This window comes from Pelobates fuscus, chromosome 6 (genome assembly GCF_036172605.1).
Source record: "Pelobates fuscus isolate aPelFus1 chromosome 6, aPelFus1.pri, whole genome shotgun sequence".
In the NCBI taxonomy this organism is placed as follows: domain Eukaryota; kingdom Metazoa; phylum Chordata; class Amphibia; order Anura; family Pelobatidae; genus Pelobates; species Pelobates fuscus.
In genome coordinates, this window is record NC_086322.1 from 92,405,457 (window position 1) to 92,429,883 (window position 24,427).

General features: G+C 47.3%; 1 protein-coding gene across 3 annotated transcripts in view; it reads left to right on the plus strand.

Annotated features, from left to right (window-relative positions):
* CRACD (capping protein inhibiting regulator of actin dynamics) overlaps positions 1–24,427 on the plus strand; it is a 207,458-nt gene that overhangs the window by 121,191 nt on the left and 61,840 nt on the right. Inside the window, exon 1 of one of the 3 annotated variants that reach the window (XM_063458035.1) lies at positions 1,473–1,502. The exons of the other annotated variants lie outside the window; for them this stretch is intronic. The gene's annotated coding sequence lies outside the window, so the exon portion shown is untranslated. Of the gene's footprint in view, positions 1–1,472; positions 1,503–24,427 lie in introns of those variants that run through there. 3 annotated transcript variants of the gene reach the window in all.

The following is a 24,427-nucleotide window of genomic DNA, read 5'->3' on the forward strand; positions in this document are numbered from 1 at the left end:
AAATACATCATTACTGTGATATATATCAATATGTTAAATGAAACATGTTGTAATAGGTACTAACCTTTATAAAAAATGTGGCACGGATAGTAAATTAAAAAAAAGTCGAGATGAGGAGAGGGGGGGGGTGATTGTGAGAGGGAGGGGGTGATGAAGAGAGGTGGGGTGATTGTGAGAGGGGTGATGAGAAGAGGGGGGGTGATTGATTGTGAGAGGGAGGGGGGTGATGAGGAGAGGGGGGTTGACTAAAAAAATTACCTTAAATCCCTGGTGGTCCAGTGTGGGCTGCCTGGTGGTCCGGTGGCCCTCATTTCCGGTCTGTAGCTCCGCAGAACTGCAGACCATGGATCTCGCGAGACCCAATCAGAGCTTTGCCGTGGTAACCCGCGGCAACGCTCTGATTGGGCAGTGCACGCGAGATCCATGGTCTGCAGCTCTGCACATTGCGGAGTCTCGGCGATCGCGGCAGGAGTGGCATTGCAGTCTGCCCCGGGCACCCCCCTAGTAAGTGGCACCCGGGGCGGACTGCCTCCCCCCCCCCTTAGTACGCCACTGGTCATATCATATGCGTAGAATTTCTCCTTATTTTCGGTTCAGTGTTTTAGTGTTCACTGTTTTTAGAATAGTGTAATTTTAATTTTGCTAACAATTTGAATGTAGGCCCCTCTTGATCTTGAGGCCCTAGGCTGAAGCCTAGTTAGCCTATAGGAAAATCCGGCCCTGGCAGTCAGTGACTGTTCACTTTAAAAAATATTCAACCTCCCTTATAGTAACGCTGGGGTCATATTGACTTACATAGGCTTATTATTACTTTTACTTTGGTGTAGCGGCTGTCTAGTAAGTGCTGCTCAGCAGCCACATGGGTGACCCTCGTACCGCTGAGTGCTTAGCATTATCATTTGCAAAAAGCAAGTGAGCGATAATTTGTGTATGTGCCTCCTGCCAGATGCAGTCCATATTTTATTTAATAATGGAGCTTTGTAAATAATCAAAATCGTATACTTTTTATATGGTATGTCTGTGAAAAGCACTAATTTTAATTAAAGGGACACTATAGTCACCAGAACAACTACAGCTTATTTAATTTGTTCTGGTGAATAGACTCATTACCTTCAGGCTTTTTGCTATAAACACTGTCTTTTCAGAGAAAATGCAGTGTTTACATTACAGCCTAGTGATAACTTCACTGGCCACTCCTTAGATGGCTGTTAGAGATCCTTCCTGGGTCATGGCTGCCTAAAATGCATCCAAACATTCAGTGTCTCCTCCAGCTGCCTGCAGACACTGAACTTTTCTCATAGAGATTCATTGATTCAATTCAACTCTATGAGGAGATGCTGACTGGCCAGGACTGTGTTTGAATTGTGCTGGCTCTGCCCCTGATCTGCCTCTTTGTCAGTCATTGTGATTGAATCAGGCTACCACTTCTGCTGATGTCAGCAGGCAGTGGGCAGGTCCAAAGGAAACAGGGACAAAGCATGCAGCTCCAGACTTGAATACAAGTAAGATTTGTACTATATTTAGGGAGGCAAGAGGGGGTAAGGGTGGGTAGATGGGGGTTTTAACCCTATAGGTTCAGGAATACATGTTTGTGTTCCTGACCCTATAATGCTCCTTTAAGACAGAAATGCATCCAGCTAATTGTACAGATTCAAAATCAAAACTGCAATCAATTCCAGTCCACACTAGGGGCGTTGATGCGGGACCAGCAAATCAAACAATCGTCTAGCAGTAGAAAGGAGAATCTCAAGCCACTCACAGTGTTCAGACCTCAGTTTATTGGATCAAAATGGCAGAGCAAGGTTTAGACCTGCTAAGAGGTCTTTGTCAAGTTTGTACAGATTCAGTCAGGCTGGCCGAATTCTGACTGGAATTCACTTTTCTAAATATGATAATTGCCATTCAGGTCAGAATTTGGCCTGTTTCAGGGTGTTTACTAAAATACCCTGTGTGTCTGCTCTAGACTGTGTGACCTTGAGAATCCCTCTGTTATAACTCTACACAACCTAAATATCAACTGAAGCCCTTTGTTGTTGTTTTTTCCTACTAGGTAAGGGTATGTTATCTTAAAAGTAGAAATTAATGAACATGGACCTGACATATAGCCTGTTCAGTAATGTATTTAAGTATGGGCTGCCCTAGGGACCCAACCATGTCAGACTCTACCCCCTAACACACAATCATCCACCATGTATATAAGAAACAAGCCACATTCACCCTTGCATGCATATAGTCCTCAATTTAAATAGCTTTCCAAATGATTCAATACTGTTAGAAAAACTTTCTAAATGATTTATACACAGAAGATACATACTCAAACAGCTGAACACATATACACACATATTTAAATATAAGACCATGCACACAGATGCACAGACTGTCACACATTTATTCATTAAAGGGATCCTAAAATCTGATTTTCTGGCACTATAGGTTTAAAAGATGCCCCCTCCCTCGTGCCCCCCCCCCCCCCCCCCTGTGGTGCAATAGGGACACAGCACCCAGACCACTTCGATGAGCTGAAGTGGTCTGGGTGCCTACAGTGTCCCTTTAACAAATAGACAAACACACTAAATCTAAAGATTTTACTTTATTTTATGTAATGGGAGAGTGACATGCAAAAGTCCAAAATTAGATCCTGACAAATACTCACCCAATATTGTAATAATACTTTAACATGCTCGCAAAAACCTAGTTGGGTCCAAGAGTTCCCAGAGAGCACTCTGCATGTTACTGTTTAATGATGTGCAGTCAGTATGCTAGGAGTCGGTCATACATCATGCGTTGTTCACATTATCCATATCTTTCATGTCATGGAAAATTTTAAGTCCCATAGCGGCTGTGAACTAAATCTTGCACACAATGTCACACAATCTTAGTCACAGGCAAGCAATCTGTCTTTTTCATTGTGTTTGATTTAACTTAGTAACAAATGACCTCCACCCATAACAGAGTCACCTGTTAGCTCTGGTTTCACGTTTCATTTGATGGCACACACCTTTTTTTTTTCTAAAGTCATTACTATTTTGATTATATAATATATTGGTGACATTATTAAGCAATTTCTCTAATTATGCACTGGCCACAGTAAGAGGAGCATCGTTTAGCAATGGTGAACAAATGTTATTTTAAGACATTTAGAAGGGTAAAAAAAACACAAAAAAACGAAATATAATGCCAAAATTTGATTACTATATTACCGTTAGCGAAATGTATGGTTTCATAAATGTACAAAATGCTTGATTATAGTACTATGTGGGTGCAGAGATCCAAATGATTGGTTTGCATTTAAAATGTCACAGTCCGATGAGTGCATTTTAAATTCCTGTCATTCGAAGAATGCTGTACTGTTTTCAAAGAGTGCAACATACATATAGTTTCCATTTAAACATTTTCACCTGTACCTTCTAAAGTCCAGAAGGAGAGGACAATCAGCAGCCCAGTTTCTGGGGACACATCTTCTGTACAGCAATTGAAAAATGTTAAACATTGAATGGTACGACAGCAACAGAGGACTCCAGGCATCATACTTTACTGAAATGAAGTGGTTATAGTAACCCAGAGTGTTCCTTTAGAACACCGAGGGAAAGTTAGTGGGATTAGGGGTGTGGGATTTTTAAAGTTAGGAAATCGTGGGATTTTGGAGAGACCATTGGGCTTTAGGTTAATAGAAGTTTACAGGATTTTCTTTTTCTAAAGGATTCACAGTAAATTTCAAACTTAAAAGATTACTCTAAATATTATAACCACTACAGCCCACTCTCAACCAATGGCTGTCATTCTGTGCAAGAAAAGATATATAGAATTTACATTAGTCAGCTTGGAACTCTATGAAACAAAATAAAATGAACCACACTCAATTCCACTGAATACAGGGTGCACTGAAGCAGGACCAGCAAATCCAGAATACGTGTACCAGAGATCAGGCACTCACGGAATTCAAGCCACAGACAGACAAAAAAGCAAAAAAAGCCTGGAACTCTATGGCTGACGAGACTCCTATGACTGTGCCAGAGGTGGAGTTACACCTCCGGCAGCAGAGGGTTAATCTCCGTATGTGCAGCGTTTAATAGCGGAATGCTGCACATACAGACTCCAGGCACCATGACCACTTCAAATGACTGCAGTGACTGCGGTTTAAAGGACAACTGACACCTCAAAACTATTTTTAATGGGGGCGGCGCCTGACTTCCGGTGCGGATGGCTGCTTGGTGCTAGAGCTGGGCCGGCCTCTTCTCCTGGGGGGCCCAGCAGCCGGTCACCTCAGGGCCCCCCAGAGGCTGGCCCTGCTGACACCCGGCGCCGGCGGGCGCGCGAGGGAGCACTCTCCTCTGAGTGCTTCCTCTTCAGCTCCCTCGCGCACCGTACTGATGCCGGAGCCGGAAGATGACGTCATCTTCCGGCTCCGGCATCAGTATGCGGCGCGCGAGGGAGCTGAAGAGGAAGCACTCAGAGGAGAGTGCTCCCTCGCGCGCCCGCCGGCGCCGGGTGTCAGGAAATTTGAGGGGGGAGGGGGGGGGGGATTTGAATGAGTGGGGGGGGAGAGGGAGGGAAGGGAGGAAATTTGAGTGGGTGGGGGTGGGGAATTTGAATGAGTGGGGGGGAGAGGGAAGGCAGGAAATTTGAGGGAGGGGGGAGGGAGGAAATATGAGTGGGGGGAGGGAGGAAATATGAATGAGTGGGGGGGAGAGGGAGGGAAGGGAGGAAATTTGAGGGAGTGGGGGGGGAGAGGGAGGAAATATGAATGAGTGGGGGGGGAGAGGGAGGAAAGGGAGGACATTTGAGGGAGTGGGGGGGGGAGAGGGAGGAAATTTGAATGAGTGGGGGGAGAGGGAGGGAAGGGAGGAAATTTGACGAGTGGGGGGAGAGGGAGGGAAGGGAGGAAATTTGAGGAGTGGGGGGGAGAGGGAGGGAGGAAATTTGGGGGGAGAGGAAGGGAGGAAATTTGATGGGGGAGAGGAAGGAAATTTGGGGGGGAAGAGGAAGGAAATTTGGGGGGGAAGAGGAAGGAAATTTGGGGGGGAAGAGGAAGGAATTTTAGGGGGGAGAGGAAGGGAGGAAATTTGAGGGAGGGGGAGAGGAATGGAGGAAATTTGAGGGAGGGGGAGAGGAATGGAGGAAATTTGAGGGAGGGGGGAGAGGAATGGAGGGAATTTGAGGGAGGGGGGAGAGGAATGGAGGAAATTTGAGGGAGGGGGGAGAGGAAGGGAGGAAATTTGAGGGAGGGGGAGAGGAAGGGAGGAAATTTGAGGGAGGGGGAGAGGAAGGGAGGACATTTGAGGGGGGGAGAGGAAGGGAGGACATTTGAGGGGGGGAGAGGAAGGGAGGACATTTGAGGGGGGGAGAGGAAGGGAGGACATTTGAGGGGGGGAGAGGAAGGGAGGATATTTGAGGGGGGGAGAGGAAGGGAGGAAATTTGAGGGGGGAGGAAGGAAATTTGAGGGAGGGGGGAGAGGAAGGAAATTTGAGGGGGGAGGGAGGAAGGAAATTTGAGGGGGGAGGGAGGAAGGAAATTGGAGGGGGGGAGAAGGAAGGAAATTGGAGGGGGGAGAAGGCAATGAGAGGGAGGGGGAGAAGGAAATGAGAGGGAGGGGGAGAAGGAAATGAGAGGGAGGGGGAGAAGAAGGAAATGAGAGGGAGGGGGAGAAGAAGGAAATGAAGGAGGGGGAGAAGAAGGAAATGAGGGAGGGGGAGAAGAAGGAAATGAGAGGGAGGGGGAGAAGAAGGAAATGAGAGGGAGGGGGAGAAGAAGGAAATGAGAGGGAGGGGGAGAAGAAGGAAATGAGAGGGAGGGGGAGAAGAAGGAAATGAGAGGGAGGGGGAGAAGAAGGAAATGAGAGGGAGGGGGAGAAGAAGGAAATTGGAGGGGGGGGAGAAGAAGGAAATTGACGGGGGTAGGGGGAGAGATTGACATCCATCACACACACACACACACACACACACACACACAATGTACCCCTTGCACACAGAAAAACACAATGCATTACACACAGACACACATACACAAGCAATGCATCCCTTACACACAGCAACACACAATGCACCCCTTCCACACACTCAGTGCATCCCTTACAGACACACACACTGCATCCCATACATACACAAACTCACCTTGCAGCCCTTACACATACAAACACAGATTCACACAATGCATTCCTTACACACATCAGGACATCCCCCCCCCTCCCCCCCCCACACACACACACACACCCCTGTGAACAAACTCATTGGTGGAACATGAAGGTGGACCCTGGGACCCAGACCTTGAGCTGTGTAAAGGGCCCTCAAAAAATGGAGCTGCTTCTCGTTCTCCCAGAACATTGATTTTTGTGACCACAGTTACAAACCGCCTCCAGAGAGCCTGTTCTACACCAGACCAGTGGAGCCAGACGGCAGCTGAAGCCCATCATCATCCTCATCTGGTTGTAAGTAGGCAATCTAGTATATTATTCGTGGCACTAATCTCTAATTTACCTCACATTAAAGGGACACTATAGTCCCCAGAACCACTGCAGCTTAATGTAGTGGTTCAGGTGTCTATAGCCTGTCCCTGCAGGCCTTTTATTGTAAACACGGCGGCACTGCAGCACTGTGTTAGTTAACATGGCAGATCATATGGGTGGGGCACTGTGATGTCACATGGGGGGGCGGCAAACTTAACTTTTGCCTAGGGCGGCAAAAATCCTTGCACCGGCCCTGCAGACACTGCATCCCTGTGGGCGGACTCGGGGGGGGGGGACTCGGGTGCAGGCGCCGGGGGGCCCAGACCTTGAGCTGTGTCAGGGGCCCCAAAATTTCTGATGGCAGCCCTGAACCCACTTACACCAATCTGGTCTCCTCAACCCGTGGTACCTGCACTCCAAAGCCCAGGCATGGGGGGAGAACGTAAATCGAAGCCACGGAGATGGCTCAGATATTCAGATCCCACAAAGATGGCGGACCCACACGTGGATAAGATGGCCGCGACGAGGATTCTGATTCAGCAGCCATTGACATCAGCCGCGCAGACCCCTCCAAACCCTTAACAAAAGAAGACCTGCAACACCTCCTAAAAGAAATTAAAATGAATATGACGGAGGAATTTGCCAAGCACCTCTCACCCCTCACAGAGGGGCTGAATGATCTCACGCGGAGAACAAGTGAGCTAGAAGGCAGCATGGACCAAACAACCACAAACGCCGCGGCACATGACAGCGCCATAGCCATCCTTCAAGAGCAAGTGCGCCAACTAGAAGAAGCACAGGAGGACCTCAATAATAGGTCCCGGCGCAATAACAGGATCCGCGGCGTACCGGTGGAGTCGGTGGAGGTGGAGGCACTGGCGTAGACACTCCGCAAATTATTCTGCCGCCTACTCCCTGAATCTACACCCGCAGAACTCCTGCTAGACAGGGCTCACAGGGCCCTGAGAGCTCCAACACCCAATGCTTCCTTCCCCAGAGACATAATAATCCAAATGCACTACTACCACATAAAGGAGGCCCTCATGCGAGCAGCAAGACATAGACCGTTCCAAATAGAGGGACATCAAATACACTTCTACCAAGATCTCGCCCCGAGCACTCTCCGCAAACGAAGGGAACTCCGACCCCACACGCAAGAACTCACCAGAAGGCATATTCGTTACTCCTGAAAGCACCCCTTCAAACTGCAGGTGCGGAAAAATAATCGCACATTCAGCCTACCTAGCATTTCTGAGACGGCAGATTTCCTGGAACACCTGGGCCTCCCCGCTATAGATCTTGGGTCTGACACAGCTCAGAGGGGACCCGACAAGAGACCATCAGAGAGGGGAGCTCCCGCGAACAACCCAGTGACTGAAAGCTATCAGCCACAGAACACTCATTAACCCCGCAAAACGGAGCAACGACCCTACTGCACAGCGGACTTTCTTACTACACCAGATGGCAAAAGAAATCACCTCCAAAAGAACACACAAGGGACCTAACAGGGAAAACCCAAAACTTCAGCAGCAAGACCTACGTCCAGATAAGAACTCACCAGTTGTAACTATAAATGCATTAATGAGCACAGTTCCTATTGATTTTAACAGCTTAACACCTATTGAATTGATCACGGTAATAACTGTGTGTTATATGTATACAGGGCCAAAACACCCGAATAACACTGTGACCAACAGTTGACAGTGACACTGCTTAGCTGGACAATTATAGTGATTAAAACGTGTTCCATATATCTGGGGCTAAGAGAATAGACCTAGACACTGACCACCTACCGATAGTGACTACTGATAGACTAATGGGGCAAATTAATTAAAGTGTATTATAGGCATGTGAGAATATGATGCTGGAACCGTACTTTGGCAGATTACCGACAGCGCAAACAGACCATTAGGTCATCCCACTACTACCAACCACCCGAAACCCCACTAAAGTCTAAGTCACAGTGACTGCCACAAGCATCTGACCCACGTCCTCCTGGACGCACAGGGGAAAGCAGAAAGGGAGAGGGGGACAAGTTGAGACAGGATGACCCCCCCCCCCACAGAGCCTCCTAAAGTTGCGGAGCCGACCACCTTGCCCTAACTGAGCACTTACCCACAAGCCATACCTCAAACCTGGTACTCACCTCACCAGCCGGGCACACAGAGCTGGCCCTCGGGTCCACGTACCGCAATACATACCCACCCCCTATGTCACACTCCCTAGCAGTAAGGGTACCCCAACCCAACGACACACAATCGGCAAGGAGGTCCAACACCCCTACAACTGACACCAGGGGCAGTGGTCCGCGCTCCAGTGAGTTCACAAAATGCTCTAATGATAATTATAATATATAATAATAATTAATAATAATAATAATAATAATAGTAGCAACCCTTACTTATATACTATTATTATATTGTGTACATAAGGATTTCAACACCAGGGCGAGTTCTTCCTGTTCTCCCCCCCTGTTTTTGTTTCCCTTTCTGAGGAGTATGCTCCATCTGGAGGCTGAGGTGTGTGTCACCTGAATGACACAAAGCGAAAGTGATTAGAGCCAATCCGAATAGGCTCTAAACCATGTGCTTCTTAATCACAAGGTGTATAATTATTTGAAAAATGTGGAATACACTATGTACTTTTAAATTTCTTCTAGCTACCAGGAGACTATCCATACCCCTAAAGCAATTTGGGGAGTAAGTAAATATTTTATAGCGCTACACACCTTCACTACTACACACAGGTTGTGGAAATAGTGTACTTTGTATTCTCTAAATTTGGAGGGATTGGAGAGGTCCCACTTTTTGTGTGTGAGCTGCTGCATCAAAGAGCACTTGTTCTAACTTTATTCTAAAGCGCCTACTTTGCACAGATTATTTGTTTTATACTTACTCCTCCACACGCCTAATAGTGGGAGGTGATTGCAACGCAGTCCACACGCCGACCATTGACAGAACACAACCCAACCCCGCACGCACCCGCATGTCTCAGAACTACACAATTTTCACCCAATTCTTGGATACCCAAAAGCTAATATGGAGAGTGCAACACCTTTCAACCAAAGACTACACTTTCTTCTCACACCCACATGGCACATACTCACGCATAGATCACTTTCTAATCTCCCCAAATCTAATACCCCAAATCACCAAGTCGGACATTGGCTTGATAGCCTGGTCCAACCACGCTGAGATAGCAATCACCATAAACCTCCCGGCAATACACAGACACTGGACCTGGCGACTAAACCCATTGCTACTACACGATAAGCTAATCAGAAACAAAACAGCCAAAGCAATCAAAGAGTACTTTGAACTCAACGCCCCCACGGCAACCACGCCAAGACCACGCCAAATGGGCTGCACATAATGCGGTCATCAGGGGCACTCTCATTAGCCTAGCCACACATAAGAAAAAGCAAACCCAACGACAGATCACTGAAGCAATGGCGGCACTGCGCCGCCTGGAGACAGAGCACAAACAACGCCCTGACCCCACCACACTGAAGGAATTAATAGCAACTAGGGACCTCCTCAAAACCCTCACACAGGCAGACACAGCCAAAGCACTCATGTGGCTTAAACAAAAATTCTATGAAAAAGGGAACAAGGCAGATACCATGCTAGCCCGCCGCCTCAAAAAGCGCACAGAAAAAAGGCGGATTTCCTCAATCCGCACAGACGAAGGGAACCTTAGCAACTGCCCGCACCGTATAGGTAAAATCTTTCAAGACTACTACACAGACCTTTATAACCACGACCGACGACCCCTAGAAACAAGGGAGTCCCTCAACACACGAATAGACACCTTTCTACGAAACGTATCACTCCCCAAACTATCCCAAGAGGCCAAGAGCACAATAGGACACAGTAGAGGAAATGGCACAGGCAGTAGGATCGTTCAAACCTAACAAAATCCAGATGGATACACTGCCCTCTACTACAAAGAATTTAGCCCCTTACTCCTCACAAACCTCTGTGCAGTCGTTAATACCACACTCAGAGGGGAAAATCTCACATCAGACTTCACTAACGCAAACATCTGCCTCCTTCCCAAACCGGGGAAAGACCACACTGACCCAGCTCACTACAGACCCATTTCACTGCTCAATGCTGACCTCAAAATCATCACTAAAGTCATGGCCAACAGACTAAACCCATACCTAAATTCCCTCATCCACCCAGACCAGGTGGGATTCATCCCCCATAGGCAAGCAGCAGATAACACACGGAGGGCCATAGACCTCATTTGGCTGGCCAACCACAGACACATCCCTACGGTCATAATATCATTAGATGCAGAAAAGGCCTTCGACCGCCTACTATGGCCGTTTCTACACAGAACCCTATCACACACAGGACTACCCATCGAATTCACCTCGTTCCTGCAAGCGACATACAACTCCCCTACAGGCGCTCTCCTCCTGCCACACATAGCCCCACAGCAGTTCCCCATATCAAACAGCACACATCAGGGATGCCCCTTATCATCACTACTTTTCGCCCTTTCACTGGAACCCTTGCTGCAGGCGGTGCGCTCCAGCCGGGAGGTAGAGGGAATCACGGTACGAGGAGAAACATTTAACATTTCGGCATACGCGGATGACATACTCCTGACACTAACCAACCCCGGAAAGCTCTCTCACCCCTCTTCTCACCATCATACGCGAATACTCTGAACTCTCGGGGTATAAGATCAACCTAACTAAATCTGAGCTCCTACCGATACAAATACAACCCCAAAGCTTAGCCAGAATTGTGCAAACAGTCCCTCTGCGAATCTGCCATGCTGAAATAGGATACCTAGGTATCAAACTACCAGCAGACACGAACACCCTATACGTAAGAAACTACACTCCACTACTCAGGAGAGCCCATGAGGACCTGATAAAGTGGAGACCCTTAGGAATCTCCTGGCTGGGACGCATCGCCTCCATCAAAATGAACCTCCTTCCCAGATTCCTATACCTCTTCCAAACACTCCCAATTCCAATCCACAAACAAGACTTCAAAACCCTACAATCAGGAATAGATACGTTTGTCTGGAACGGCCACAAGCCAAGAATACGTAGAAGCACACTATATGTGCCCAAGAAATGCGGAGTAGCTAATCTAGCACATTATCACTCCGCAGCGCACTTAGCACAGATACAACAATGGCATGTCCCACCAGGGGAGAAACGATGGGTGGATCTAGAACACCTGATATTCGGCTGGGATCACCCGTCCCTATACATGTGGACACCTAAACCACACAGGCCCCTACCTCCCACAACCGCACCCGCGATCACACACGCACTCGACCTCTGGGACAAGCTCAGAGACAAATTTGAGCTATCCTCATACCTTTCCCCCATGACCCCAATCTGGAGGAACAAACTATTCCCACCAGGACTCACCCCAAAACACTTCGCCCACTTCGAGCAACGAGACATATCACGACTAGGACACCTTTACCAAAATGACACCATCATCCAATTCTCAGAAATTAAAGACTCTACCTCCCTCACAACCTTTGATCACTTTCGATACATTCAATTACGCAGCTTTGCAGCAACCCCGAGCATACGTTAAGCTGGTACAGCCCCACTGACCCGCTTCGAATACGACTGCACAAGGCAGCCTACAAGGCGAGGGCAAATTTCCGACTTGTACATGACATTAACCAACCACCACACACAACTGACCCTCCCATACATAGCGGCATGGGAAACAGATCTAGGCCCCCCTGAGGAACCCACCGACTGGTCAGAAATATGGGAAGCGACGGCATCCATATCAATATGTGTCACACTCAAGGAACAGGCATACAAGATGCTATTTCGCTGGTATCTCACACCACAACGCCTCGCCGCTATGCACCAAATATCAACCAACACTTGCTGGAAACAATGTGGGGAAAAAGGCACGTTCCTACATTGCTGGTGGACGTGTCCAAAACTCCAACCTCTCTGGCACAGCGTCACACAGCTGATCGCCAAAATGCTGTACAAACCCTGCCCATAGACCCCTGGGCACTTCTACTCTCCAAGCCAATAGACACATTCACCAGAACCAAAAACAAATTAACAGCCCGAATAGCCCCGGCAACAAGAAGGGCCATAGCAGAACTATGGTCCACAACCCGTATCCTGACACAAGAAATGATCTTGAGAAAGATTAATGATAGCTCACACATGGACAAACTCACAGCACAAGTGCACGATACACCAAAACAGTACCACAAAATATGGGACCCATGGCTGGAGGGAGATACAACCATACCATTGTTGTAGATTATTTTAGAAATAAACAAATATGTTCAAATGTCTATCTGTTCCTGTCCAAATCTGAGATGATTAAATTGCGTATACGCAGAAGTAAATTCACACTGACACACGGAGTTCAGGTTAAAAGCACTTCGAGAAAATTTAATGGCATCTGGTTAAAAGCGGGCTCGCAGACCCTTATAAGAGCAAAATTACATCATCATTGAATATCAAGATAACAACAAATAAACATCATTAATTGGATTAGGTGTTAAGTGGCTATGCCAATGTCCACCCATCAATATTATTTATTGGCTCAAGTACTAAGTGGCTGACTAGGTGTCCTCCCACCGGGAGGTGGCGTTATTCTGGACACGGGTGTGGACAGATGGCTCAAGCGCCATCTTACCCAGCACGAGGCTTACTCGGTGGGAAGGGGGGCTTGAGCGCCATTTTGGGTAGTTAGTGATGTCAGACTCAGGGTCAGGTTCAGGGTCTTTTTTATGAAAGAACATTTCATTAGAGCAGTTTTCACATGGCCTAGCTATAGTAAACTTTGTTTCATATTACAGGAACTTGATAATTCCGGTGTTAGTCATGTCCTTCTAGAAAATACATTCTCTATTCAATATTCTAAATGCTGTTAGGAAAATCTGTCATGTAATGTAGTTAAAATGGAGTTAGTACAAAAATTCAATACAGGATCAATAAAGGTTTTTAATAATTCTACATCAGTCCCCCCTATGAAATGTTAGATTCTAAAAAAGATAAACTTTATTTGTTAATACCAGAAGATGTGTTAGCCCAAAGGCACAGAAACCCAGTGACAGCTAGCTAGGTGTTATTGCAAAGTGCAATTCTGTCCCTTCCTTTCCCTAACAGGCTGCAGCACATCCGTCAATACGGTCAGGAAATCTCTTCACTCCGCTGGTAACCCGCGGTGGCTTATCCACCACATCTCCGCACGGCAGTCAGTTCCATAGAGACGGACGCTGTCCCTAAGCTGGTTCCCTACCTAGAACTCTTGCACTTTATCAGTAAAAGGGATAGTTTGCAGCGGTATACAGGGTGAGTTGAAATCTTGGAAATCTTGATCATCAACTGTCAGATGTGCAAAAGTTGGTGCCGCTTGGTCTACAGTCTTCTGTAGGAATTTTCTCAGACAGGGGAGGACACAACAAACGAGAAGAGCGAAAATAAAAAGAGAAATTAGTATTGCCATACCAATATGCATTAAAGCTTTTTGCCATCCTGTCATCCATCCAAACCATCTTTCCCAGGGATCTTTTATCCCAGAGTTCCTTTTTAGCTCTTCAGAGAGAAAATTTAATGGCATCTTTGTTTCTTGTGACATTTTTAACATTCTGGCTTTTAGGGTGCCATTCATGCGTTCCACTTTGCCACTACTTTGTGGGTGGTAAGGGGTGTGAAAAAATAGGGTCACTCCCAGAGCAGTCCAAATTTCTTTAGTCACTGTTGCTGTAAAGGCTGGGCCCTGGTCACTTTCAATGACTTCTGGAAGTCCAAATCTACATACAATATCTGCAAGTAGACGTTTTGCTGTTGTCTTGGCAGTGATATTGGCCACTGGATAGGCTTCTGGCCAGCCTGAAAACATGTCCACTATTACTAGCGCATATTCATGAGGCCCACTCTTGGGCATTTGTATGTGGTCAATCTGAATTCTCTGGAATGGGTAGATTGGCTTAGCCAGGTGTTTCAAGGGCACTTTGGTTGGTTTTCCTGGGTTGCATTTCGCACAAATGACACAGGCCCTACAGAAGCTGTTGATCAGTGTTGTGATTCCAGGTGCTTCATAATACTTCTGCATGTGGGCAGCCATTAAGTCTTTTGACAGATGTGCAGGTCCATGTGCCCATTGGTCAACTGCAGGATATAGATTTTTAGGAAGGCAGAATCTAAAGTTGTTGTAATATACTCCATCCTTTAGGACTGCTCCTTTCTTCTTCCATTTCTGTATCTCTTCGGGGGCAGTTGTAGCTTGCTGTTCCCGTAAGATTCTTAGGTCAGTAGGAAGAGTCTGCAAGGTAAAAATAGGAGTTTCTTCGTGTCCGGACACTTCTTCATCCACTTCCTGCAATTTTCTTGCTGCTTGCTTAGCAGCCTGATCAGCCAAGTGGTTGCCCTTTGCTTCATCTGTATCCAATTTCCCATGTGCCTTTACTTTCAAAATGGCCACTTCTTCCGGGAGTAGGAGGGCATCCATTAGTTCCTTGATTGCAGAACTGTGTTTGACTGGCGTACCGGCAGTGGTAAGAAATCCTCTTGTCTTCCAAATTAGTCCGAAGTCATGTGCCACACCCAGAGCGTATCTTGAATCTGTGTAGATGTTGGCACGTTTTCCTTCGGAGATCTTGCATGCTGAAGTCAGGGCTTGTAATTCAGCTTCTTGTGCAGACATTGTGGGCGGTAAAGATGATGACTTGATAACTTCATCTGTTGTGGTTACGGCATATCCTGTGTGGTATTTTCCTTCTTCATCAGCATACTGTCAGGGTACCTGAAGCCTCTACCTCCGAAAGAGGTAGAGACTTAGCAGTTTACTCCTCCGGCAGGTCGGCTTCCTCCATCCCTCGCGGCTCCTCTAGACACTCTCATGCCGGCCGCGAGGGATCCGTCTCATTTTATGACGTCACGCACGCTGCCCGACGTCATGACGTCAGTCCGGACCGATCTGTCACTCAAGTGACTGGAAGCCAATCAGGACTCGTCGGAGGCGGGTATACTCACTGTAACCAGGGTATTTAAACCTGTTTCTCCCATTCACTCATTGCCCTGTCGTGGTTCTAGCCTGTGTAGTCACACAGTGCGCTGGCGATTTCAGTTATTCCTTTGGTTCCGACCCGGCTAGTTTGACTTACTCTGTTTTCCCCTGGTATCCTTGACCCGGCTTGTTCCTCGCTCACCTGTCCTCTCGTTCCCTCGACCTCGGCTTGTTTCTGACCATTCTCTTTACTCTCCGTACGTTAGTCCGGCCATTCTAAGGTCCGGTATACGTACCCTGTCTTGTTTGTACTTTGCGTGTTGGATCCCTGTCCCGATCCTGACATTACGACAGGGCCAATGGATCCTGCAGGTACAAACAGTCAGGTTGGTTCCTCTGATTCCAGGTTCCAGTCCGGACACTTCTTCATCCACTTCCTGCAATTTTCTTGCTGCTTGCTTAGCAGCCTGATCAGCCAAGTGGTTGCCCTTTGCTTCATCTGTATCCAATTTCCCATGTGCCTTTACTTTCAAAATGGCCACTTCTTCCGGGAGTAGGAGGGCATCCATTAGTTCCTTGATTGCAGAACTGTGTTTGACTGGCGTACCGGCAGTGGTAAGAAATCCTCTTGTCTTCCAAATTAGTCCGAAGTCATGTGCCACACCCAGAGCGTATCTTGAATCTGTGTAGATGTTGGCACGTGTTCCTTCGGAGATCTTGCATGCTGAAGTCAGGGCTTGTAATTCAGCTTCTTGTGCAGACATTGTGGGCGGTAAAGATGATGACTTGATAACTTCATCTGTTGTGGTTACGGCATATCCTGTGTGGTATTTTCCTTCTTCATCAGCATACCTTGAACCGTCCACAAACAGAGTGAGATCAGGATCTGTTAATGGATCCTCATGTACAGTTGGTAGGTGTATTGTCTCCATTTTCATCTGTTCAAAACAGTCATGAGGTGTCTCTGGGTCATAGTCATTCACTATGACCAGATCTTGAGATTCATTTTCCAGGAAGTGGCGTGGCCATGCTTCAAGATGGTCAATTGTTGGGTATCTGACAATGCCATTTTCCTGTAGCTTTGATTCATTCATGGTGGCCCATAATTTTGCCATGGGTCCGAGATCATTCCATGATCTTGTTTTCAGCTTGGTGACAGGGACATGTGGGACGGCAATGTCCCAATGACGATACAAGTATTTGAGTTCTGAAGGTAGAAGAATCAGGACCATGCTGTTGCCTTCAGAGTCACAGTAGAAGTCTTGTGCAGTGAGTTTCACCTCCACCAGATGATAGAGCTCATCTTCGAAGCAAGGTTCAGGATCAGGAGTGATGTTTGGCTTGTACCACATGGTACAGAAGGCATATCCTGCTCCCTCGCAGAGAGGTGTTTGTCCATCATGAAAGGATAAATCTGGATGCATTCTCTTGATAGTACCAGTAAGAAGGTAGATGTAGGTTTCATCCATGATAAACCCATAGTGGATACCTCCCTCAGGTAGTGGGAGAAGAGTGGACGGATTGAGAACTTGACATCTTTGTATGGTTATGTTGTCAGGTAACAGGAGATGACATTGAAGACGTAGGTGTCTTGCAGGAGACACATGCTTGAGTTGTACTTGGTTGATGATGGCAGAAATGTCATGAGGGGCCAAGACAACTAGAGGGTGGCCAAGGACCAGGTCTGCAGTTCTTTCAATGAGTTCTCTTGCTGCAAAAACGGCCCATAGGCAAGAGGGGGTCCCTCTGGCCACAATATCCAGCTGGCAGGAGAAAAATCCAATAGGCCTTTGGCGGCCTCTTAATTCATTTGTTTGAGTAAGGACTCCTGTAGCGTGGCCTTGTCTTTCAGAAACAAACAACTTGAAGGGTTTGGTATAGTCTGGTAGGCCTAGAGCAGGAGCAGATGCAATGGCACGTTTTAGTGTACAGAAGTTGTCTTGTGCTTCATTGGTCAGGCAGAATGGGTCTGACTTGAGTGCATCATAGAGTGGTTGCATGAGCAGAGAGGCTTCTGGGATCCATGCTCGGCAGTAGGAAATGAGGCCTAAGAAGGCATGTAGAGATTTTGAAGTCCTTGGAGGTGGAATTTCCAGTACTGCTCTAACTCGGTCACGAGTGAGATGTCTAGTACCCTGGGATAGACAATGGCCAAGGAAGATGACAGTTGGTTGACAGAATTGAAGCTTGAGAAGTGAAGCTTTGCATCCTTGGTCTGCTAAATAGCAAAGGAGACTGATTGAACATTCTTCTGTTGTGGGTATATCATCTCCACAGAGCCGTAAATCATCCACATACGGAAGTAGGACAACTTTTGGATGGTCTGATTGCCATGGATCAAGGATAGAGCACATGGCCTTTGCAAATTGACTTGGAGAGTTTTGTGCCCCTTGGGGCATGACAGTCCATGTATACTGTTGCTTTTCATGTGTGAAGGCAAACAGGTATTGACAAATTGGATCCAGAGGTACACTGAAGAAGGCATTGGCCAGATCAATGACTGTGAAGTATTTTGCAGAAGGTGGGACCCCAGAGAGCAGAGTGTGTGGGTTTGGTACAATAGGGGTGTCCAGGACTGTTGCTTCATTCACTGCACGGAGATCCTGGACCATTCTATACTTCTCTGGTTCACCTTTTGGAGTCTTTTTCTTCACAGGAAATAATGGGGTGTTGCATTTTGATTCACACTTGACAAGAGCACCCTTCTCCAATAGTGCTTTGATTTGAATTGAGATAGCTGCAGCTTGAGCTGGTTTTAAAGGGTATTGTGGTTTCCTTGGTAGTTTTGCTCCTGGAATGAGCTTTACCACCACAGGTGGAACCTTTAGGTGACCTATGTCCTCTGGGCCTGAGGACCACAGTTTTGCTGGTACTTGTGTCTTTAGTGAATCCGGGAAATTGGACCTCAGTTCCTTTGCATCTTCATGGGGATTTTCTAAGTGGAGCATCAGAGGCAGGGAGCACAAGGCTGAGGTGTCTGACACAGATAGAGGGGTAGATAGCTCTACCTGTCCATCTGGAGTGAAGATGATAGATGCCTGCAGGCGTGAGAGGACATCAGCGCCTAACAGGTTAATGGGGCATGTGGAGGATACCACAAAACGAGCAAGCAAGCTAGGGTAGTTGCCAACTCGTAATGGAGTTGTTAAAGGACTGTGTCTAGGTAGGCCATCCACCTATACACAAGAGACATCAATATTTGACAGAAATGATGGGTCTGGCAGATCTTGTTCTCGTAGAACACTTCGGGCTGCACCTGTGTCAACAAGAAATGTAGTAGGTTGTCCTTCAATGGGTAGAGTCACAGTGGCAAGTGGCCCCCCCTTATCCCCTGAAGATACTGCCATGACAGGGGTTGATGACACAGGCTTGCCAATTTCCTAATCATCTGGTTCCTCAACTATTGGAACTGTTTTTGTGGCCTTGGGGCCAGGAGCAGGCTTGAACACCTTCTTGGGTTCTGGGCAATCATTTTTGAAGTGTCCTTTAGCTTTGCAATTAAAGCAAAATCCATCCTCGGGTTTGGTGCCTTTTGGGACAGGTCCGGGGCGGGACACCATGAGAGGAGCTGAATTGGGCCTTCTAGGAGTCTGGGCAGATTCCAGACCCCTAGCAACTAGGAGTAAGGTATCCAGAGGGACTACTTTATATTCAGGGCGTGCAGCAATGATTCCCTTGCGTATGGAGTCTTTGACACCTTGGACAAATGAACCAGACAGCATTTGAGAATGGATCTTGTCTGTGAGATCAAATCCCAAGTCTGTAAACAGTTGAAACAGTCTTGCATGAAACTTTTCCACTGATTCTCCTTTTTCCTGTACAATATCAGTAAGGCCAGCAGCCTGATCTGCAAGTTTGTCCTTAGCCCATTCCTTTAGCTGGTTGCAGAATGCTACTCCGGAGGGGTAATCAATGTCACTTATAAGCAAATCTGTGCTGAGGTGGCGGGCAATGCTGGGCCAGTATGCATCTCCGGCTTTAATAGCACAAATACTCAGTAAATCACGCCATGCTGCGGAATAAGTCTTTTGAATTTGAACTATCCCTCGGTAAAAAGGCATAGGTTGCTTTTCTGGGTCAGGGAGTGATTTCATCAGAGCACTAGCCTGAGTAGGATTAAAAGCTACATATTTAGGAGGGGCCTGATCCCCCCAGCCCGTATGTCCGAAAGGATCATCGAGGGAACGGCGAGGCGGAGGCCCCGTGGCATCCTGTGAGCCCTGGGATGCCTCCTCATACTCATCTTCATCTGTGACCTGGACCCCTCTGAGTAGTGGGGCCGCTTGAGGTGTCAGAACCGGGGGAAATGCGGGAATCCCGGATGCCGGGGTGGCCAGTGGATTATGAGCTTGGGGTGAGTAGTCACCGGGAAGTACCGGCATTAGGGGTGCTGGATAACTGGGGGCCACCATATTGGAGGCGTGAAAGGAAGCTGCGTTAGGGTTAAGGGAGGTAGTGGCGGCCATGTTGGATGTGGGCACATCCGGGGTAGACTGTACCGGATTGGGCGTGAACGGGGTCTGGGGAGTGGCTTGGGAAAGGAAGTAGGCTTGGTTTGGATAGGGCAGGGCCATGTGGTAAGGGAAGGGGTATGGCCAGGTCATCTGGGCAGGGGCTGAGGTGGAACCTGGGGAGGGCGGGTTAGTTGGGCAGGGATTAGGAAAGGAGGAGGAATATCCGGGGTATGGAAATGAAGCTGAAGGGGAGGGGACTTGGGCTGTGGGAGGAATAGGCAGGAGAGAGGACGGAGAGAGATTAGCAGAGGCGGGTGTAGTAGGAGGAGCCGGAGTGGGTGTAGTGGGATTGACAGTAGCGGGTGAGGAGGGGTTAGGGAACTGGGTGGTTGCAAGTGGGAGGGTAGGGTTATTGACGGAGAGAGAGCGTAGAGAAGGAATGGTGGATGAAATGTTTGGTTTAGACAGAGAAGGTAGTGTAGGGATGGATGAGGATGATGGGAGTGTTAGGGATGATGGGGGGGAGAATAAAGATCCATCAGAATTCAGGACCGGACAAACAGGGGCAATGACGGGATGGGTTATGGGAGGATTGGGAGTGGGGAACATGGTCAGCTGGCTGTCACTCATTGCTGACTGAACCTTGGGGATAAACATCCCCTGGGTGCCATTTTGGGGCGCTGGCTGGGGGAATGCCCCAGCAACATAATTATTTTGATATACATACAATTTTACACCTTTGTGATCTATTTCTTCCTCAACCCAACCTTCCTGTTGTATAGCTCTTGCTACTTTGTACCAGGCTTCTGCAGTACGTAGTAAATCATTATCTGCAAGCTTGCCTTTCTTCTCTGTCAGTAATCTACGCCAGCTTTCTGGCTGCAATCCACCACATGAAGGCACAGCAATTTTACACACTTTAGCAATCTTTTCAATTCCCTTAACCATCTCTTCTCCCTCCCTGTCTTCAACTAGATCACACGCTAACCAGCCCTTACTGGGCTTCCCTAATTCCTGTCCCATCCCCCCCCCCCTATAAAAGGCGTCCCAGATATAGAGGAAGGAAAATGAAACAGAGTGTCTACAATGCTCGACTGCCACTTGGAAGGGTGGGTCCCCCCAAGTGCGTCTTCCCAAAACGTAGACTAGTCACTAATTCCGCCTACCCGAGGTAGCCACGGATTGGAGCGAGTTGAGAAGTGTGTGACCAATCACTTCTCTCACAAGAGAAATAGGAGTGGAAAGTGTAAATAACACAGGAAGTATAGTGAAAGTAAAAGTAAAGTAAAAGTAGAGACAGACACAGGAGTTTAATGACTCCCAATTAAGACAACAATTCAATTGAAATACAGTGCATGCATCACAGTTCAAATAAATTCAACAGTAATCCCTTTCCTTTACTCATGTGGCCAAAGCCACCTCCCTCAACCTCGTAGTGTCTCCGCCCGGAGAACGACTTTCGTAAGTCTCACTACCAGCGGCCACAGAAAACAGCTAACACCGGCCCGAGATCTGTATGCCTCCCCCGTTACAGCAGTCCACTAAGTGTGGCCACCACTATCCTCACCCTCGTAGCGCCCCTATGGACCCACCCATAAGTCTCACTACCCCGTGGTGATGGAGACAGCAATGCCTGCCCGAATCCACGCACCACAAATAAAATTGGAATGCCACCAGCCTCAGCGCTTGAAGCTGGAGGGTACCACCTCTCTGCAAGCAGAGCTATGTGCACAATGAGGCTAGCTAGGCTATCAAAGTGACACCATGGGGAATCCCCAGGAAGCATTGAGTCTACACCCTTCCACAGACTCCCACCACCTCTTTTTCCTTACTGCTGCAGCTACCCAGCACCTAAAAGAGGTAAACAGGCAAAGAAGACCCACAGGAAAACTTCCACAGGTCCACCCCCCTTTTTCCCTACAGCCACAGCCACGTGGCTCCTAAAAGGGGTAAACAGGCAACAGAGGACCCCCAGGCAAACACCACAGGTCCACCCCCCTTTATCCCAAAGGAGCACACAGACAAACACTCCACCCGGGCACTTAAGCTAGAGACAGACCAATGCAAACACACCCAGGCAACAGATAGACTAAATGCAGGTAAACAGGTGGGTAACAATAAGGCACCGGGCAAGATATTACCTGTCTTTGATGTCCTCCCGGCAGCAGTCACAGACACTGGGACGGGTCAATCAAAGGGGCTTGAACATACCGGATAGGCTCTGCAGTAGTCTCTACCGTGTACTGGGAGGTGATCAGTCTCCTTTCCTTCCCCCAGGATTCCTCCGTCCAGCAGCGTCTTCCTTAGGACGGCTTACCGGCCAGAGGCCATAGCCCGATGCCCCACGTTGGGCGCCAAATTGTTGTAGATTATTTTAGAAATAAACAAATATGTTCAAATGTCTATCTGTTCCTGTCCAAATCTGAGATGATTAGATTGCGTATACGCAGAAGTAAATTCACACTGACACACGGAGTTCAGGTTAAGAGCACTTCGAGAAAATTTAATGGCATCTGGTTAAAAGCGGGCTCGCAGACCCTTATAAGAGCAAAATTACATCATCATTGAATATCAAGATAACAACAAATAAACATCATTAATTGGATTAGGTGTTAAGTGGCTATGTCAATGTCCACCCATCAATATTATTTATTGGCTCAAGTACTAAGTGGCTGACTAGGTGTCCTCCCACCGGGAGGTGGCGTTATTCTGGACACGGGTGTGGACAGATGGCTCAAGCGCCATCTTACCCAGCACGAGGCTTACTCGGTGGGAAGGGGGGCTTGAGCGTCATTTTGGGTAGTTAGTGATGTCAGACTCGGGGTCAGGTTCAGGGTCTTTTTTATGAAAGAACATTTCATTAGAGCAGTTTTCACATGGCCTAGCTATAGTATACTTTGTTTCATATTACAGGAACTTGATAATTCCGGTGTTAGTCATGTCCTTCTAGAAAATACATTCTCTATTCAATATTCTAAATGCTGTTAGGAAAATCTGTCATGTAATGTAGTTAAAATGGAGTTAGTACAAAAATTCAATACAGGATCAATAAAGGTTTTTAATAATTCTACATCAGTCCCCCCTATGAAATGTTAGATTCTAAAAAAGATAAACTTTATTTGTTAATACCAGAAGATGTGTTAGCCCAAAGGCACAGAAACCCAGTGACAGCTAGCTAGGTGTTATTGCAAAGTGCAATTCTGTCCCTTCCTTTCCCTAACAGGCTGCAGCACATCCGTCAATACGGTCAGGAAATCTCTTCACTCCGCTGGTAACCCGCGGTGGCTTATCCACCACATCTCCGCACGGCAGTCAGTTCCATAGAGACGGACACTGTCCCTAAGCTGGTTCCCTACCTAGAACTCTTGCACTTTATCAGTAAAAGGGATAGTTTGCAGCGGTATACAGGGTGAGTTGAAATCTTGGAAATCTTGATCATCAACTGTCAGATGTGCAAAAGTTGGTGCCGCTTGGTCTACAGTCTTCTGTAGGAATTTTCTCAGACAGGGGAGGACACAACAAACGAGAAGAGCGAAAATAAAAAGAGAAATTAGTATTGCCATACCAATATGCATTAAAGCTTTTTGCCATCCTGTCATCCAACCAAACCATCTTTCCCAGGGATCTTTTATCCCAGAGTTCCTTTTTAGCTCTTCAGAGAGAAAATTTAATGGCATCTTTGTTTCTTGTGACATTTTTAACATTCTGGCTTTTAGGGTGCCATTCATGCGTTCCACTTTGCCACTACTTTGTGGGTGGTAAGGGGTGTGAAAAGCTAGGGTCACTCCCAGAGCAGTCCAAATTTCTTTAGTCACTGTTGCTGTAAAGGCTGGGCCCTGGTCACTTTCAATGACTTCTGGAAGTCCAAATCTACATACAATATCTGCAAGTAGACGTTTTGCTGTTGTCTTGGCAGTGATATTGGCCACTGGATAGGCTTCTGGCCAGCCTGAAAACATGTCCACTATTACTAGCGCATATTCATGAGGCCCACTCTTGGGCATTTGTATGTGGTCAATCTGAATTCTCTGGAATGGGTAGATTGGCTTAGCCAGGTGTTTCAAGGGCACTTTGGTTGGTTTTCCTGGGTTGCATTTCGCACAAATGACACAGGCCCTACAGAAGCTGTTGATCAGTGTTGTGATTCCAGGTGCTTCATAATACTTCTGCATGAGGGCAGCCATTAAGTCTTTTGACAGATGTGCAGGTCCATGTGCCCATTGGACAACTGCAGGATATAGATTTTTAGGAAGGCAGAATCTAAAGTTGTTGTAATATACTCCATCCTTTAGGACTGCTCCTTTCTTCTTCCATTTCTGTATCTCTTCGGGGGCAGTTGTAGCTTGCTGTTCCCGTAAGATTCTTAGGTCAGTAGGAAGAGTCTGCAAGGTAAAAATAGGAGTTTCTTCGTGTCCGGACACTTCTTCATCCACTTCCTGCAATTTTCTTGCTGCTTGCTTAGCAGCCTGATCAGCCAAGTGGTTGCCCTTTGCTTCATCTGTATCCAATTTCCCATGTGCCTTTACTTTCAAAATGGCCACTTCTTCCGGGAGTA